We start from the raw sequence: 18,749 nt of genomic DNA on the forward strand, positions 1-18,749 counted from the left end.
ACCTTTTCCTTATGGAGATCACAGCCAAAATTTCCCATGTAGTCTGGCAAAGTTTAGACACCACGCCATTAAAATATCTCCCCAGGGAATCCAAAGTCCAGTCACTTCTAGGAGCTCTCTTGGTTCCCTGCATGGGTTAATCCTTGCTGCTCCTCTAAGTCACTGGCAATGTTTACTTCCAGAGAGGCTGCAGCCTTTGGTGTCATGAGTTGGTGCTTTTGACACAAAAAAGAGGGAAAGAAAGTATTTATATTTCTCCATTGTTTTGCAAAGACTCAGTGTGTGAGAGGTCCTTCACAGAACGGGGAGTTTAGGTAATTTTTGGGGGTGAGTTAGCAAAAGAAAGTTCAGGTGAAAGAAAATTTTCAGCCTTATGGATGTTAGAAATCAGTCTCTCCTCTGGTTTGTTGCAGTGCAGGGAACACAAGAGGAGGAGAGAGCTTTGCTGGAAGATCAGGCTCTGCTCTTCTGGCACTGCAAATCACTGCACCCATCTAAACTCTCTCCCCACTTAGCAAAGTTGCATCCCTTTGCACTCTAATCACCAAATATTCATGCTGTCCACAGACAGCAAGGTAATGGGACATTATTTAGCCCTGCACAGCACAACCTTTGTCCCCTTCTAAATGAAAGCACAGCTATATTCTGGTGTGGCATAAGTGGACTCATTTTTTGGGGGAGTGCGGGGGGTAGGAGCCATTTCAGGGAGCTATAATGAATTTTATTTTAATGATGTGAGCTGTTATGTGTCTATAAGAGCACTGAACACTTTCTTCACACTTGAACACATTTGTTGACTGCCTGTCTGTAAAATTTTTTCTTTCCCCCATTAAATTAGATTAGTTCACTTTAGGATTATATCTGTGAGTCAGTTTGAACAAATGTAGCAATTTAGCCAGGCGTTACAGAATTTCCCCATGGATGCTTGATGAGAGATGCTTCATGAGGATGATACACTTAATTAAAAAATGGAAGCTGAGGACCAATACAGATGTATCCTGACAGAGCAGCTGGGTTCATGTCAGGGTCTCTTTGCTTATTCAAAAATGCAGTGGGGGGAGGTGAGAAGAAATCAGGGTTCTTCTTTGTGGAAGGAACAAGCCCAGATCTCAGACAGTGTTTTAGAATGAAGCTTTTGCACCACAGAGTCACAGGATGGTTTGGTTTGGAAGAGATCTTTAAAGGACATCTAGTCCACCTCCCCTGCAGTGAGCAGGGTCATCTTCAGCTAGATTAGGTTGCTCAGAGCTCCTTCCAGCCTGACTTTGAACGATTCCAGGGGTGGGGCATCTTTCACCCCTCTGGGCAGCTTGTGCCAGTGCTTTGCCACCCTCACCATAAAAAATTTCTCCCTTTGGTGTAGTCTGAATCTCCCCTCTTCTAGTTTATAACCATCACCTCTTGTCCTATCTCTAGAGACCCTGCTAAAAAGTTCATCCCCATCCCTGATGTGACCCAGTGGTTGGTTCAGTTCTGGTGCAAACAGTGGGGACCTTTATGCTTTCCATAGCACAGGGGTGGGGATATAGTGGGGACCCAGCCCTGCAGATTTCCTCCATTTGCTGGCAGGGGGGGTTGGGAAGAAACCAGGACAGGAGCTTCTGGGGGATCCTCACTGAAGTTGGATCAATATGGGATGGCCAAATCCCTTTTGTTCAGTTAATGAGCAACGTGTTGATGTGCTGAATGTGAAGCCTGTTCTGCATCCCACACACCTTCAGTCTCCCATCATCTTTAGACAGGAAAACCCTTCCTGTTCTGCTGTCTCCCTTTATGGCAGAGGGAATTATAACAAATGGCAGTATTTTATTTCCTCCGGTAGAGGGAAGTATTGGCTAAACTGAGTTCTGCATGTGACAACTTTATGACACCTCAAGCTAAAGGAGCTTCCCACAACACTCAGCCCAGGTAGTAAAAGGTTTTGCAGAGAGCTGAGGGCTGTGGAAATCAAAAGTAGTCTGCAGAGTGAGAGGGCAGGGAAAAACCCTTCAAATATTAAAGAAAAGTATTGTATGAAGCTTTGCAAGAAATGTATTTCTAAGGCAGCAAGGGATTTATTCAAGGAATACAAATCAAAGCAAAACAAAACCATATAAAAGCAAAGACCGTGTTTTAGTTTAACTTCTCCAAACTCTCACTTTTCTATTTCTTTGTTTCCTTAACAAAAAAAGGGCAAGAAATACATAGGGATATAGGATGAAAGCAAGGCTTTATAAACATTTTTTAAGAAAAAATGATTCTTTGCCACCAGCACTGGTGTCTATAATCCCTTTAAGAAAGCAGTGATTGCTTTGTATAGAAAAGATTTTGTTTTGGTTTGCTTTTTTCTTGGTATGTGGGGAAGAAATGGATGGAAAGATGACAACAACTGATCTCCTGCATAGTGTTCATTTTGCTGCTGGTACTTACTTCCATCTGACATGCACTTTTATTTGCTTTCAGCTGACTCACCTGAACTTTTTCAGACTTTCAGAAGCCAGTATTACCTGCATGTCTCTTACAGAGAGGAAGATAGTGGCAAAGCTTTTTGATTAGGACTTACACAACAAGTTGCTCCTCTTCTGAGGATGCTTCCCACTTGCTGTGTGAGTTTGGTGCTGCACAGAACCCAAACCCAACCTCTGAAGCACTGCCTTCAGCACAGGCTCCTGGGTTCCATTTCTGAATCTTCTGAAGTGATGTTCAAAGGGAGGAAATTTAGCAGCAGGAACCCAGATAATATGTAGAGATTTCAGCTGAAAACTGGAGGAAGGGACAGTTTCCTGGGCTGCTTGTTGAACTATGGGGTAGGAAAGGGAGGAACAATCTGTCCTGCTCCTGGCATGGAATAAATTTGACAGGTAACTTCCTCTCCTGTATTTCTTCCTACCTGTTTCCTTTGTAAAGATTGTTTAGTGTTTTCTAAAAGGTGGTTTCAGATTGAGCTGATTTCATTGTCACAGGAATCAGGATTTGCTGCCATTATCAATAAATTCTCAATTTTTCCAGAGTATTTCCCCCCTTCATAAGCAAACAAGAGCTGAAAATTTAGAGTGGTCTTACGTGTTACAGACTGGAGAAGAGAGACAAGGGATGTGACATTAGTGAAAAACTTCTGGCTTTTCCCTCCTTTCCCTGGCTCAGACATTAAACCTGTGACACTGGGACCTGCTTTCTCCCCTGTCCACTCCTGTTTCATTTCTATAATCAACCCTGAGACTATTGCTGCTGAGATTACTAAGAAAGGAAGGAGGGAGGGCAGAGATGAGGATCTTTGTTCACAGTCCGTGAGTGGAGGAAGAACTGGATGGAAAACAGTATTTACTTTTAGCTGTAGAAGCCCCTTCCCCATGAAATTCCCAATATTTGTGTTAAACCTCTAGCAATGTCTCAGTAGCATCAACCTGCAGAGGCAGCCTCTGGTCTGTGAAAGCACAGGTGAGGCTTTAGCAACCCAGAAATTCCTTTAAATGCATCCACATGACAATCAGCCCTAAAAAATACATCTTCTCCTGTCATCAGCATAAAGAGCACTATGCAGCAGCCAAGGCAGTCTGCTAATTAACTCCTCCTCCTTAGGAATAAGCAGGATGTTCACCTGTTCTCTCTCTGCACAATACCATCCTCCTTATGATAGTATTTTTTTAGCTGTTTGGGTGATGTGGGGGAAGGAGGACCATCTTCAGAAGTGGTGTAGAGACATGACTGTTGCTCTTGTTAAGTACAGATGTGCTGGCACAGCAGGCAGGGTTCAACAAGAGCTGAGCTGAGAAGAACTCAGTTTCCCTTTCTGGTGTTGAAGGCATTCCTGTCTTCTCCCACTTTTGGTCCTCATGAGAACTTTCCCCCCCCCTCCCCCTTTGCACAGCCACCAGTCAGCTTTATGTTGAGTGGTTAAATACCTGAGAATTTGTCTTTCTCTACTGTGAGGGTGGTGAGACACTGGCACAAGTTGCACAGGGAAGTTGTAGATGCCCCATCTGTGGAAATGTTCAAGACCAGGCTGGGTGGGGCTTGGAGGAGCCTGGTTTAGTGGGAGGTGCCCCTGCCTGTGCAGGGGGGTTGGAAGTAGATGATCTTTAAGGTCCCTTCCAACCCAAACCATTCTTTGACTCTGATTTCATCTCCTACCTTGCACTTCATTCTCTGCCTCTGCAGTGCTCTGGGAATTCAGAGGCTGTTTTCTCACCAGGGAGCTCATGTCCATCCTCTTCTGCCTTTCCTAGTGTTCATTCCCCTCCATCGCCCTTTATTTGTAGGCTTTGATTTCCAGTCTCTGATCTCTATCCCCTCTTTTCAGCTCTCACTCTCCTCCTCCTCAGATCAGACCCTGCCCTATGATACACTTCTTCATTCACTGCTTTTCTAGTTCTGAGTCTGTCTATACTTTGAATCCCCCACTTATTAGTTTCTTTGTGTGAACTTGCTCTTGAATGAAGATCTTCTCTCCTTCCACCTTTCTGAGGCAGTGCTGCTGGGCTTTGGGCTGGTTTATAAGCCCCTCATTTTTTTCCTACATGGTCTTCTCCTTTTCCAGCACTTTTCTTTGATCACTACCAAACATTGAGCTGCTTTCACAGGGGTGTTTATTACAGCTCCTGACTTTTTCTGGAGTGGTAACAGCCACTTCAGAGCCCATTGCTGAGCACATAATGCAATTCCCGTCTGCCCTATTTCACCTTGCGCAGTGTTTTGAGGTCTTTTTGCTGTTCTTCAGAAGTTTCTTCCAGTTATACCACCCCAAATACTTCAATATTGTCAGCAAAATCTTGCCACCCCTCTCCCCCCTATGAGCATCGATCTGTGACCCTCTCAGTTTTGCTGAGCACCTTATTTTAGGTAAAATGTGCTGCTTCTTCTCACTGGAGATGCTACCTGTGAGTGTGACCCAGGTATCTGTTCCTTAAGGCCTGAGGTGTTCAGGCAGCTGCCTGCAGGAGCTGCTGGGTTTGGTTGCCCATGGGGTGAACAGAGGGTCCATCTTTGGCACTGTTCACATCTGCCCCCCTCCCCTGTGTGCTGGGGACACCTTGCCTTGCCCCACTCTCCAGCACTTCACCTCTCCTCTGTGCCCCCTTACCCCTGTCAAACCTTATTTCCAAGCCATCCCCACCTTCCACTGCAGCTCCATCCTTATTTATTCCCTCTCCCACCTTTCTGCCATCTTTTTCCAATCTTACTCCCTAGATCTCTCTTGTCCCCTCTTCTGCCCTCTTTTCTATCCTTCCCTTCCCTATCCCTCTCTTCTTCCCAGCTCTCCTCATCCCCCCTTCCTCCCCACTCCATTCTTTCCCCATAATTTCTTTCCCAGTCCTGCCTATCATTCCTCCATCCTGCCTTCATATTCATCCTTTCCGTCTCTATTCTGTACCTGTCCCCATCCCTCCTTTCCTTCATCCCCATCCCTCCTTTCCTATGTCTCCATCACTCCCTCCCTCCCTCTTCTCTCCATATCTATTCTCTCACCCCATCCCACTTTATCCCCCCCATTCCCCCCCTTCTCTTTCCCACCTCTCTGACCCCCCCCCCCCTCTTCCCCATCCCACCCTCTCTATTCTCGATTTTTTTCCCCCATCCCTCCCCCTCTTCTCCCTCTCTCCCCAGCCCTCCCTCTTCCTTAACCCCTTTTCTTCCTCCCCATCCCTCCCTCTTCCCCCTCCATCCCTTCCTCTTCCTTACCCTTTCTCCCTCCCCATCCTTCCCTTCCCTCCCAGCCCCCTCCCCGCAGCCGGCAGAGGGCACTGCGGGCCCGGCGGGGCGGGGCGGGCGGTGCCTTCCCCCATCACCCCTCCCACCCCCCCACCCTCCCACCCTCCTCCCGTCCCCCCCTCCCCGCCCGTGCGGGGCTTCGCTCCCGCGGCAGCGGCAGAGCCGGCGCGGCGGCTCCGAGCCATGAGCCCTCCGCGGCCGGCAGCCGGGCCCTTCCCGCGGGACCCAACCGCTCGGGGACTAAAACTCTGTGGATACAATGAAGTGGCTCTGGGACTCTTGGTTTAGCAAGAAAAATTAAATAAACCAATGTAAGTTTTCTCCTTTTTTTTTTTTTTTATTTTTTTTTTAATTTATTTTGGTTTTGTTTGCTTGTTAATAAAATAATAAAAGGAAAAAGAAAATTTTTTGAAAAAGCAAAGAAAAAAAAAAAAAGAAAAAAACCTAGACCTCCGGATCCAAGCGGATCGTGGAGGAGGAATCGGTAGCGCTGGGATTTTTCCTTCTCCAAAGTTTCCCCTCCAGGCAGGGGGAGCGGAGGGAGCGGCGAGGCGGCTGTCCCGTCCGGGCAGGGTGGCGGAGAAGGTACCCGGGGCTGGAGGAGAGAGAAGTTGGCTCAGCAAAGCTTGAGATGGGGTGTGAAAGCAGGGGATGTAGATAAATAGATATTTTGTTGTTGAAGGGTAACTCTGTCAGGGAATTGGTTTTGTTTCCATCTCGCTTCCACACCCAGAAGTGCTGGAAAGAAATAATAACACAGAAAATACTCTGCAAATTGTTCTGTTAATGTTATGTGGCGTCAGATGTGTTGGAGTGGAAATTCAGTGGCATGTTTTGGAGGGGAAAAAAATGAACTAGAAGGGATATTTCTGTTGTGGAAGGGAAAATTTATCCTTCTCCTTTATTGTGAGAATATTACTGTTATTACTTGTTGTGAGAATTGACATATTTTAAGTATCTTTCTTAATGGCACCACTCACCTCAAAGCTATTTGTAGAATACCTCTGCTTAAAAACATTTGGAGTTTTTACTGGCACAAATGAAAACCTCGACTTCTGCAAATGAAAGAAAAGTGGGGAGAGCTGTTCTGCACTCAAACAAGGTGATCATGATTTTCTTGAGGCAGCCCCGAGGGGAGCAGTGACATCCTGGGGGCACTGTAAGAGAAAAATGAAAGATGAATTAAAGCCAAACTTAGGCAATCAAAGTGTGGCTGCAACGGGAATAAATCAGATCTTTTTATTTCATTTTTCCTGGAGATTTGGGCGAGGAGGTGGGGATGAGCTTCTAGAAAGCAGAGAGATGTGGGAGCCACGCACATCTTAGGGCAACAGGTCTTGTTTTGCCTGGAAAGGATAAACTGAGCTTTTTGAGGGCTTGAGCCCAGCCTTTCCAGTTGCAACTGGGGCAGTCACTGATCCATCAGACTCGGATCTGGAGCCGGTGGCCCCGATTTCTCCCACCGCCAGGTTGGTGAGCAGCTCTTCCCGAAAAACAGGGCGGCTGGTGGAATAAACGCGGCGATTCAAAGAGGATTTGTCAATACTAAAAATAAACAGGCCCGCAGATGTGTCCTAGAGGGTCATGTCCAGGCACAATGTTTTCGGGGCCGATGAGGCGATTTCGGCCATTTTCCATCCCTGTGTCCTGTCCAAGGTGCTGAAGTTCATTTTGCTGTGATTTCCCATGATTTCAGGGCTTGGCAGAAGTGGTCTTGGAGGATTCCCCTCTTTGAAAACCGGTGGAGGGCTTCCCCCTGGGTGATACAAAGAGAAAGCAGGGATGTGTTTTCAGACACGTATATTTGATCCGTCCTTTTGGCGTGGGAAAGCAGGCCAGGTGGAGCTGCAGATGGATCCAGCAGATCCTATAAGCTTTTGGTGGCAGAGAATTGGAAAGGTCAGAGCTTTGAGACATTGAGGACTGAAACTCTTCTATTCTAATGGACCAAGAAAGTGGCGTTTTTCAGAGTGTCATTGCTGTTGGTTTGAGTGCATTGCTTCTAATGAGCTATCTTGTTCTGAAAAAAAGTTGAGAGGAGTTGAGAGGATGGGATGGGAATGATGCAGGTGGGATTGGAGGCTGGAGTGATGCCCACTGATTTTGGTAATTTGTTGGGTTTGGGGTTTTTTTTATTTGTTGTTGTTTGTTTTTTGTTTGTTTTCTTTTGTTGTATTTTACAGCCTTTTCAAATGGTAGATACAGTTGACCGAGAGCTTCAAAAATAGAGGGTCCTTAATAAAAAAAACCTTGTCTTTTGGGGGGGCATGTGTTTCAACGTTTCAGTGATGGAAACCTGTCCTGCAAGTTGTGATATTTTTAGATTAATGTGTCAAAAGGTCTCAGCCTTCAGTAGTGGAGTTTATGTAACCTTTGGTATGAAGCAGATCACAGTATTGCCAGAAATAACCATAGATGAGTATGTTACTTCACTTGTACGTGATTGGAGTTTGATGTTGCAACGTGTGTTTTCTTGGTTCCTGACACTCATTCTGAATCCACCCATAGTACAGCTTTGTACTTCTGTCTGAGACAGTCAGAGGGTCATACAGAAGAGTCACATTCTGATGCCTGTGTTTGCATGGAGAAGTAGTTTAGGCTTTGAGGAGTCCTGCAGATTGAAAGCATGCAAAAACTGCACAGTAGGGTAGAGAACTGATACTGTTCTGTGTCCTCAACCATTTGTCAGAGCTCGTGAAAGTATTCAGTTGCATCACTGGGTACGTAGCCTGAATGCCTTGACTGTGAAGGGTGCATGCATGTATGCAGCTTCCTGACTCTGAATGACAGCTTGTGGGTACAGATTTTAAAGTTTCAACAGGGTTGAAAGCATTATATCTCTGCCTTGAATCAGAAAATGGTCTCGGCTCTGGCTGTGATGGACTAGTACCTGTGGCACCAGCTTACATCTCCCAGGACTTTCACAACTACAGAAATGTTGAGTAGTTGCTGTGTTTTTGGTTTAAAAGTGTTGTTAAGATTATACTTTAAAATGTACTGATAGGAAATTACATCCTGATGGGCATGGGAGAGTCTAATTTCTTTAAAAGATCCTACTTATGATATTAGACAGGGATTGATCTCTGCTCTCTTCTCCTCTCTGCTCTCTTCTCCTCTCTGCTCTCTTCTCCTCTCTGCTCTCTTCTCCTCTCTGCTCTCTTCTCCTCTCTGCTCTCTTCTCCTCTCTGCTCTCTTCTCCTCTCTGCTCTCTTCTCCTCTCTGCTCTCTTCTCCTCTCTGCTCTCTTCTCCTCTCTGCTCTCTTCTCCTCTCTGCTCTCTTCTCCTCTCTGCTCTCTTCTCCTCTCTGCTCTCTTCTCCTCTCTGCTCTCTTCTCCTCTCTGCTCTCTTCTCCTCTCTGCTCTCTTCTCCTCTCTGCTCTCTTCTCCTCTCTGCTCTCTTCTCCTCTCTGCTCTCTTCTCCTCTCTGCTCTCTTCTCCTCTCTGCTCTCTTCTCCTCTCTGCTCTCTTCTCCTCTCTGCTCTCTTCTCTTACTTTTTTAGTATCTTGAAGGAGTACTCAGACTATGTATGTGAGTAAAGAACATTTTGAGTTGAATATTACAGAGTATTGGTGGTCATTTGGAAATCCTGGTCATACTCTTCAGAGGGAATAGGTTATTATCTGTTATGGCCTTAGATGCTTCTAGTTTTTGGAAGCTCATTTTGAAAACCATAGAAGAGACTTGTTGTTTTCAGAGGGTGCTCAGTTCTTTCTGAAAATTACTACTTTGTGAGGTGTCTTCAGTCATCTTCAAGAATTACTTTGGAAAATTATAGCTCTGATAGTTAAAAGGTGACAACAAGTAATTTCTCTGTTCTGTTAAATAACACTCAGGTATCACAGAAGCAGCATCACTTTTAAGTATGCGCTTGACTTTTCTGCTTTGTGTTTGTATGCTGTCTTGAGGTAGAGCCTTAATCATAGTATAAAGCAATTTATATTTGAAATTCTGTCATTGCTTCTCCCTTTTACCATCTAACCTGGAGGAGGCATAAAGTTAGTTGCGTGTACTACTGTTTGCTTATAGTGAATATGTCTTCCATGGGGACTTCAAATATACATGTGTCTATTCATCCTTTAAATCAAATCAAAAGAAAACCCCAGTTATATTTCTGTTGATCTTGGTTTATTATTTACTCTGCAAATGAAATTAATGGGCCCACTCTGACCTGTCTCTGTCTCTTTGGGTTTTTCTTGCAAAGTGACGGTTTCTAAATCAGGAAGGAAATCAGGTCACATTTCTGGCTCTGCAGGATTTATCTCATTGCTCTTCTTTCAAAGTAATTAGAGTTACTAATAATGAGGAAAAGAAAACTTTTTCAGAACTGGAATGTCCCTAACCCTTCTCTCCTTCTTGTGGTTTTTGTGTCACTGAAGAGATCCAGGTAGTTCAGAAAGTTTTTTTGCTGAGGATCCCTTTGCTCCTTTCTCTACAGACAGTGTCTTCCTGAAGTTTAGTTGCAGGTGACATGGTCACCCTTACAAATGTACCTTCTTTTCCTTAGATTAATAACATTTCCTTATTTCCTTATTTATTTCCCCCTTTTTCTGGGGTGGCATTAGTGGATCAGCTCTGGGCTTCCCATTTGCAGTGAGATCCCAGATTTTATCCTGGGAGAAGAACAAGGAAACATTTGCCAAGTTATCCCACCACTGTAGTCCCTAAGCAGGCTGGGGGCAGAGTGGACACACTGATTTTGTGTCATAATGCCTGCAGAACTCAGCTATCATGATTGCCATTTTTAACTCTCCTTTTTTAGGCTTCTTATCAGTCCTGGTTCATCCCAGGAAAGATGGCAAATGAACCACAAAAATTCCTTCTCTTCAAATACACCCACCTTGGAGGAGGTGCAGCTTGGCCTCCTGTGAGGAGGTCACCTTGCAAATCTTTCATGTGAAAAATTTTCATTGATGTCAAAAGATGCCTTATCTTTCATGGTAAAAAAACATGCCTCCCTATTCTTTGTCATGAACAAAGCCCATTTTAATCACCATTCTGCATGACAAGGGTGGCTTCGGTTTTATTTTTATCATAGTATTTCAAGAACTTTTTGAATACAGAGATAGCACACATCAAATAGTAACTCTGTGCCAAAACATGAAGAAAAATTAAAAATTCTGTTAAGCCTGGAGTTTTCCCTTTTCCTTTTTTTTTTTTTTTTTTAATTGAATTTTAAAATGATAAGGGTTTTTTTGTGTGTCTTGGAAAAAATCAGTCTATTCTTTACCATATTATTTATCTCATCTTTCAGCTTGAATTGAACTTTCCTGGTTCACTAAACTTCTGCCAAAGAGGTTCTCTACTGCAATGCTGAGACCCCTACCAACAGGTTATAGATTCTTTTTAAAATTTGCCAGGTTCCTAAGGTACTAAAAGTTCTCTGCATCCAAGCTATCGTTTGAAAGGTATCTGCAAGTTGCACTTCATTATTTTTAATCCAACTCCAGTATTAGTATGGAATATTTAAATAGTTTTGCTGATGTCAGGTTCATGTTTAAGTGTATACAGGCTAGGTAACTGAACCCAGACTGTAGGCATGAGTAAGGTATCTGTGTTAGAAGCAAGGAGTTTCTCTCAATATTCATGACACTTGCAGGCTGATTTCATCCAGCTTCAGGAGTTTTGGAGGGGTCTTGGAAGGGCTGAGTTATGGGATGTTTTTTGCTGTTTCTACAGGCTTTAGAAAAAATGGAAAAATCTATGTAATAAGAAATTGTGGAAAAACTTGCCCATGGACAAATTCTTTCAAGACCCATTAGTTGGAGATAGATTAGATTTTAAGTTTTTAGGCCAGAATCTATTCTCAAAGAGTTTAATTTACAAAGTGATTTTTTTCCCCAAGATTTGTTTTCTTATCATAATGAAATGGTCACTTTATCCAAAGAAATGGATGATCAGTGTCACAGTGGCTGAATACACCCTAGTTCCTCCCTGCCATTTCTAAAAGCTTCCTGAGCATCACAGCTCTGGGTTTCCTGAGCCAGATGCCTACTTGGTTTTGGGTAACCAAAACAGGACAGCACAGACAGATCATTCCTAGTGATTTTCATTGAGCAAGCATTCACTTCTGTAGAAGCCAGCTCAGATTTTCTGCCCTGCTGGCAGCCCATTTCAGTCCTCCGAGGAACATCTCTGCTGCCAGTCTGTACAAGGTCAGACACTGCCCCTGGGAAATCCTGAAAAACATGAACTTTAAAAAAAGTGATGACTAAATAAACATAAAAAACACCTCAATGTCATGTAAAGCCCATAAAGAGGAGCAACGCTCTGATGGATGTTTTGTTTTCCCCCATGATATAGCCACCAGAAGTGGGCATGGGGCTATAGAGAGAAATGTTGGAGGCTGTTGGTAATTGGGGAAAGCTCTGCGTGCATTTGGCTCCCTGGAGATGCAGGGAAAACCCCTGGGCAGGGATGAGGATGGAAAGGGAAGGCAAAATAATGAGAGGATTTAAGGCCAGACTGAACAGCTCTGAAATGCATCATTAAATTATTAGACCTGACCTGTAGACAGACATTTAGTGTTGTCTGAGGCCTGACACGTTAGTAGCTGTTACATAATGCACAATTATAAAATCACACTCAAGCCTCTTTAAAATACCTGCCCGATTATAACAGGGTAATTATGCCCCAATTTAACGGAGCTGGGTGCTGCAGGGAAGTGATCCCCCAGTCCCCAAACCCATTCCTTTCCCTGCCACCTCGGATGCAGCCGACCATGCCGTCCTCTTGACCTCGGGGAAGCCCTCAACCTCCCAAAGCCCCCCATGGTTTTGTGCCCGCTCCCCAGCTCTCGTGTTACATGGGTTGTTCCTTTCCTTCCGGACGAGGATCTCTGGCCACTGCTGCTCCCCATATTAGTACAGCCAGCGCCAGGCGTGACGCAGCCACCCTCTCTCCCTCCCCGGGGCCGAGCACATCGTCGTCCACTGCCTCCCCAGCTTGATTCCCAGCTTCCAACATCGAGCTATGAGCTGCTCCCGTGCTGCTGGAGGGGCCGGAGGTGTCGCCGGCGGTGTCTGCAGCCAGAGGGTCTGGGAAGCACTGCAAGTATCTTAAGAATTTATTTATTTAATTTTTTTTTTTTTTTCCCCTCCCCTTTATCTCTTTTCAACAGTGTTTCACGTCGAGAGGTCTAATCTCCCCCGATGCCCGCGTGTAATTCTCATTCATGGGAGCGCGGGGGCCGCTGCCGGCGGGTGCTGTGTGTGTGTCTCGGAGGAAATAACCCCTTGGAGGCACAGCACGGGGCAAAGTTCCTCCACTTTGCTCAAGTCCTCGTAGCTCTTTTCTCTCTTTTCTCCCCTGCGTCCATCAAACACGGGGAGGAACCCTCCTCTCGCCTCCTCCGGCATAAACCCAGATCGATTTGTTGTACTTTGGGGGAGCTAATCCAGATTTACACAGCCCTTTCCCTCAGGACTTCCCCTTTTTTTGTTTGTTGGTTGTTTTTTTTTGTTTTGTTTTGTTTTTTGTTTTTTTTTTTTCCTGTAGATGACAGCTAGTGGGCCTATGTCAAAATACATCTGATGTAGTCAGATTGCCTGTCTCCAGCCATTAATTACACCCTGGCAAAAGTTTCTGAGGAAGAGCAGTTGTATTTGAAAACAATATACAAATTCTGTTACTAATTTTAGAAAGTAAGGGGGATTTTTTTTCCCCCCTCCTCTCCTATTGAAACTAAATGCAGTTTGAAAAGTAATATACCAAGATTTAAATATAGCATGCAATTATATATTGCATATGAATAGTTTCTCTTGGTTTTAACGAGTTTATTTTGCCATCTTCCCCAGGAGACAGCTGTTGGATAGAGAAAAGTAAATAATGGTTATGAAACTGTATGTCATAGCTAAAAGGAAAAAAAAACTCACAACAAAAGTGGAATCATCATATGAATATGGGAAGAAAAAGGCAGAATAAATTCTCTTTGCTTTTCCCCCTTGTCCCACCCTTTCTCTATACTTCTGTTGCTTAAAGAAGTACTTTAGGAGAAATTTCCAGCAGGTCCATTGTGCTTCTGGGTTTGTGAAGTTTGGAACCGAGGCTCTGAATTCTTTACTAGAGGATGAAATTGGGGTGGAAACTTTCCTAGGAAAATCTCTGAGTTCATGGGTTACTTTGCCTGTAGGGGAAGCTTTGCTTGAGTTATGCTGAGTTTGCTTTTCTATGAAGTTACCAGAACTTGACCACCCCCTAAAATTATAACATGTCCCACAGTGCCTGAAGCAGCATCTGCAAGGTGTACAAATGTTCTTCTGACTTCCCAGGCTTGGAGAACCTGGAGAACCTGGTTTTTCCTGTAGCAGTGAATTTCAGCACTGTGTCTCAGATGCTGTTAGGTCTCTGAAAAGCTGTTCTTCATGGTAAAAGTTTCTTTCAGCTTTCCCCAATTTTTGGTGAAACCTGAGCAGTGCTGGGCTGTCAGGTCTTGCTTTGTGTGCTGTGAGCTGAATACTCAGGGTCCTGCAAAGCTCTCTGGTTTTCAGCTGCTTCTCAAAGCAGCCCAGAAAGAACCTAGAAATACTGCACTGGGTCATATGTTGCCTTTTTGAAATTAATATGGAGAATGGCAAAACAAATATAATAATAACAACAACAATAATAATAATAATAATAATAATAATAATAATAATAATAGGCCCATTGATTCTAAACTCCTGGGAACAATGCAAGTGGCTGAATACAAGGTTATGGTCTGAAAACGTTGAAAGATTCTGAGCTGTGGTTTTCTTTTATTAATTAGCTAAAGTGATGTTCAGAACCTGAAACCAAGGCTTTTAGACACATCTCTGGTGCCTAATTCTGCTCGCTGTCTCATAACAGGGTGAATCAGGAGACTGTTTATTGAAGTCAGTGAGGCAGCATCAACCTAAAAGCAACATAAGGGAGATGGAGGATTTGTTTATGAGCATAAAAGTCCCCTGGATGGTTTAACACTAACAGTGAAAATTACTGAATAGCTGCAAAGCGCAGAGCTTAAATGAAGCTGAAATAAGTTTTCTGGAACATCTCCAGAACTATTTTAAGGGCCTGATCCAGAGCCTGGTGAAGCCAAAGGTAAAGCTCCTTTTGTCTTCTTTGGATCTGGCATTGCACTTTGAAACAACATTCTCTCTCTGGAATTTTCTAAAGCTGTGTTTTAGGCTTTTTGTTTTGTTTTTTTAATTATTAACTATTATGTTGAATATAATGTCTTTTGTATCCCTTTAGTGCTTGGATTGGTTAAATATGAGAACCAAATAGCATAATTACTGTGCTGCACAGGAAATTCTGATTTTCTATGGATTTAGTGTGTATTGTGCAAGCCATAGAAAATAATCTTTTATTGCTTTATTTATCTTTATTTATCTTTTTATTGCTTTTTAAATTTTTTATGCTTTTATTGCTTTTATTTTTTTAAGGGTTTACTTTCTTGCTTTCATTATACATCTGTCCTATCCTGTAGCTTTTGAATCCAATGGACAATTTGATTCAGAGGGTCAGGATTTAAATTTATTTGTTTTTTGCAAATGCTGTCAAAGGATGTTTTTCAACAGACAGTAGAGAGACTGAAAGGAGTGTCATAGGTAAGAAACAGGCTTCAGAGTGTCTCAGACACATACTACACAGCAATGAATCCACCAGAGATCCACAGGGAAGCAAATTACTTGGGTAATATGGGTTGTTCACAACATTTTTTGTATCTTATACCATACTGTATTGCATTTTATGTTTTGTGTCCTATTGCCAGGCCAGTGACTGCTTCACCTACATGAACCAGGTTCATGAGATCAGGTAATGCCAGGTGCAGGCTGTAACTGTATAGTTTTAAAGAGAAGTTGGAAACAAAGGCTTGGGATTCAGCCTCTTTTTTAAAGTCACATCTGCAAAGGCTGCATCATCTGAATTCAGTGCCTGATCCAGATCTGCCTCAGATCCCTGTTGGCTTCAGGAGGCTGTGGGTTGGGCTGCTGAGGAGTGGGTGTCAAGAGCCAGGGACCAAAGGTGTTCATGGCCTGTGGTCCTGTTAAAAGACTGGAGGAGGTAAAAGAAGGACAAAGATTATATCCCAGGGGACCATGCCCCCCCCTGCCCCATGCACTGTTAGAGCTGAATTTCCCTCTGTGTGTGTTTGATTGTATTGGCACTGCTGCCCACGTAGGTGCATCAGGTATGGATTAATAACCACAAGTATGCATATAAAATAACAAATATAATTTCTGTGTATTTATACATACATGAAAACAAATAAGGAATGAAACAGGGATAATGAAAATGCAATTTCCAGCTCCACTGGGTGCTTACTCCCCATTTTGCTGGGGACTGACATATCTGTGGTGTGAGATGGCACACTTGTCTCTAGCTATTGCAAAAGGCTGGAGAAAACCAGGATGGAAGGCAGCAGGGGATGCGTTGAGTGTGTCAACCCTTGCTATGGGGTTACAGCTATTTCCCCCTCATCCCTTGCCCTGACCATTGCTGAGAGTGGTACGAGGAAGGGAAAATGGAGGGTGTCCCTGACCCCAGTAATCCCCAGCTGCCACCAAGCCTCCCGGGAGGCACCCGCAGCCAGCACAGATTAACACAGCCCACAGTGGGGACTGGCCTGTGGCCAGCATGGCCCCGGGATCAAAGGAGCATGGAGGTGGCTGAGAGCCACCCTCACGCCCCTCCTTGCCTGGCTCTGCAACAGCTTTTCCCTTCCCTAACACACCAAACCCACCCTCTGCCGTTGGTTGCATATCAAAATTATTTTTTCCCCCTATATATTGCATAGGGGCCAGATGGTAACTTCCTGAGATAATAATTGGCATAGAGTCATCTTTTTTTCAGCATCTTGCTAGAGGAGCAACCTGTATGTGTGCTGACTGCCTTTTTTTCCTGATGAACTGAAACAGGACCCCATTCTGACCCCAAATGGTGGCACGAGGCTGTGAACCATCACAAGATTGCAGCAAATCCAGTGCAGAGACATGTCATGAGCTGTACCCAGTTCTCTGCAGTGTCCTTGCTGGCCAAGCTGCCTCTAAGAGGAAAGGGGCTCAAGGCAACTGCATGCATCATTGTTTTTTAATTTGAAAGGTTACAAGGAGCCAAGGAAAACAAGGCATGTGCACAGCCAGCACTGGAAATGGTGTGTATTCATGGCCAGCTGGTGGCCTTGGTTTGGTTTGCTCAAAGACTAAGAAGCTTTGTCTCTGTTAGAGAGCTTATTTTGGAGAGGTGCTTGTCCAGTTGGACCAGGAGGAAGTTGTTTTAAAATATCCTTTTGGGGGGTCATCAGTGTTGTCCCCATCAACTCCAGCAGCCCTCATGCCTAAAAATGCAGAGGGTATTTATAAGGGTGTGTAGTCATAGTCATAAGGGTAATGGTTTTAAGCTGGAATTGAGTAGATTTCTGTTAGGTGTTGGGGAGAAATTCTTTAGTGTGAGGGTGGTGAGACTGGCACAGGTTGCCCAGGGAAGTTGTGGATGTCTTATCCCTGGAAATGTTCCAGCCCAGGGTGGATGTGGGTTGGAGCAACCTGGTCTAGTGACAGGTGTCCCTGCACACATAAGGAGGGTGGAACTATGTGATCTTTAAGGTCTGTTCTAAACCAGACTGTTCTGTGATTCTGTAATTTTCCTGTGCACTGACAAGCCCTTTCAGAGCTTCTTCCCATACACTTCATCCCATACACTCCACTTTGGCACCTTTGTTTTCAGTCTCTCATCTCTGTCCAATACCAGACCCAAAACCAGGACCTGCTGCCTTTGTAAACCAGCCCTGCACAGCCATATGGGCACCAATAACAAGCCCCATCTGCCCTTTGAATGATAAACTGATTTTTTCAAGGTGGAGCTTGTGCCAGGTGCATTGTTTTTGTGGTGAGGGACTCCAGGATTTTGTCAAGTCATCCCACCCCAGTGTTAACCCAAAGTCCTGCTCAGGCAGGAAACAATCAGAGCAGTGACATGTGGAGAAATGCTCTTGCAAGAGTGTTTTCTCCTCTCATTTCAGTAATCCAGGATCTCACCTTGAAAGCAGAGCACCATCCCATCATCCTGATTTTAAATAGTGGCAGCTGAATATGCAGGGTGGTTTTCAGGACCCCGTGGCCCTAAGCAGAGCTCAAAAAGAAGCACCTTACACTTTTAGGTCTGTGGGATGTAAAATATGTTGGATGTGTTGTTCCCAATGCCACTTTGAAAGCTGTTTTTATAGTCATAGCTAGCTTTGTGTATGTTTGAATGGTTCCCTGGTACACGTTTTCTTTCAGGGGGTTTCTATAATGTTAATGAATGTGAAAGTTGTGATTAGCATGGGAGATTATTGCTTATAGCAACTAGGCAGAGCATTAGGCTACCCATCAGTCTTGCTGTTAGGGCACTCAGCAGAATTCAGTAAGTGACATTATGTGCACAGTTGCCTTTATGAGCTTGGGGAACTTTGCAAAATGTCTTGTAATCTAGGCAATAGCTCTGCTAAAAAGCAAGTTAGCTTCATTGGTTGCAGTTCTTCTCTTTGACTTGAACTCCACGCTAAAAATAAATTTAAAAAAAATTAAAAAAAGGCAAAATTGAGATCAATCTTTAATTGATTTTGACTTGTATCCAGTTAAAAGCAGAACCAATGCTTTGTGAAATGTTACTGATGTTTGGGAGCTTTGTAGAGATGCACATGAGAGAAAGCATCAATAGCAGAGTACAAGATCTCTTAATTTGGGCTTCATACAGAGTTTTAGGCACTTAAATGTCAGACTAAAGTTCAAGTGTTCATCAAAGTCCTACGAGGATCTTCAATGTCAATGAAATTCCTATTAAAAAGGTCCTGTGAGGCTTTTCTGCCTGTAAATGCTGGTTCCTTGAACCAGAAATTGCAAGAACTGTTGAGGCAAAGGCCTCTGCAGGGTAACAGGATGGCCAGAGAGTTTCTGAGCAGGGAACAATGGGGGAGCTGCCAACAGACCCAAGCTCAGCTGCTTTTCTTTGGCTGTAGGTCTGCTGGGGACAGCCAGCATCCTGGAGGGCAGGGATGGGCTGTGTGGCTCCACTCTGTCCCCACAAGCAGGGGGGTGGGGGGCATCTTGGGTTGCAGCTCC

General features: G+C 44.2%; 1 protein-coding gene across 6 annotated transcripts in view; it reads left to right on the forward strand.

Annotated features, from left to right (window-relative positions):
• The first annotated feature begins 5,824 nt into the window (after nucleotides 1-5,824).
• The window catches only part of LOC139792019 (sodium channel protein type 5 subunit alpha-like), a 213,132-nt gene continuing 200,207 nt past the window's right edge, over nucleotides 5,825-18,749 (forward strand). For 4 of the 6 annotated variants that reach the window (XM_071734645.1, XM_071734641.1, XM_071734646.1 and 1 more), the window contains exon 1: nucleotides 5,825-5,999. The gene's annotated coding sequence lies outside the window, so the exon portion shown is untranslated. Of the gene's footprint in view, nucleotides 6,000-8,319; nucleotides 8,409-12,585; nucleotides 12,739-18,749 lie in introns of those variants that run through there. The other 2 variants (XM_071734644.1, XM_071734642.1) reach the window with 2 other exon arrangements.

This window comes from Heliangelus exortis, chromosome 2 (assembly GCF_036169615.1).
Source record: "Heliangelus exortis chromosome 2, bHelExo1.hap1, whole genome shotgun sequence".
In the NCBI taxonomy this organism is placed as follows: Eukaryota; Metazoa; Chordata; class Aves; order Apodiformes; family Trochilidae; genus Heliangelus; species Heliangelus exortis.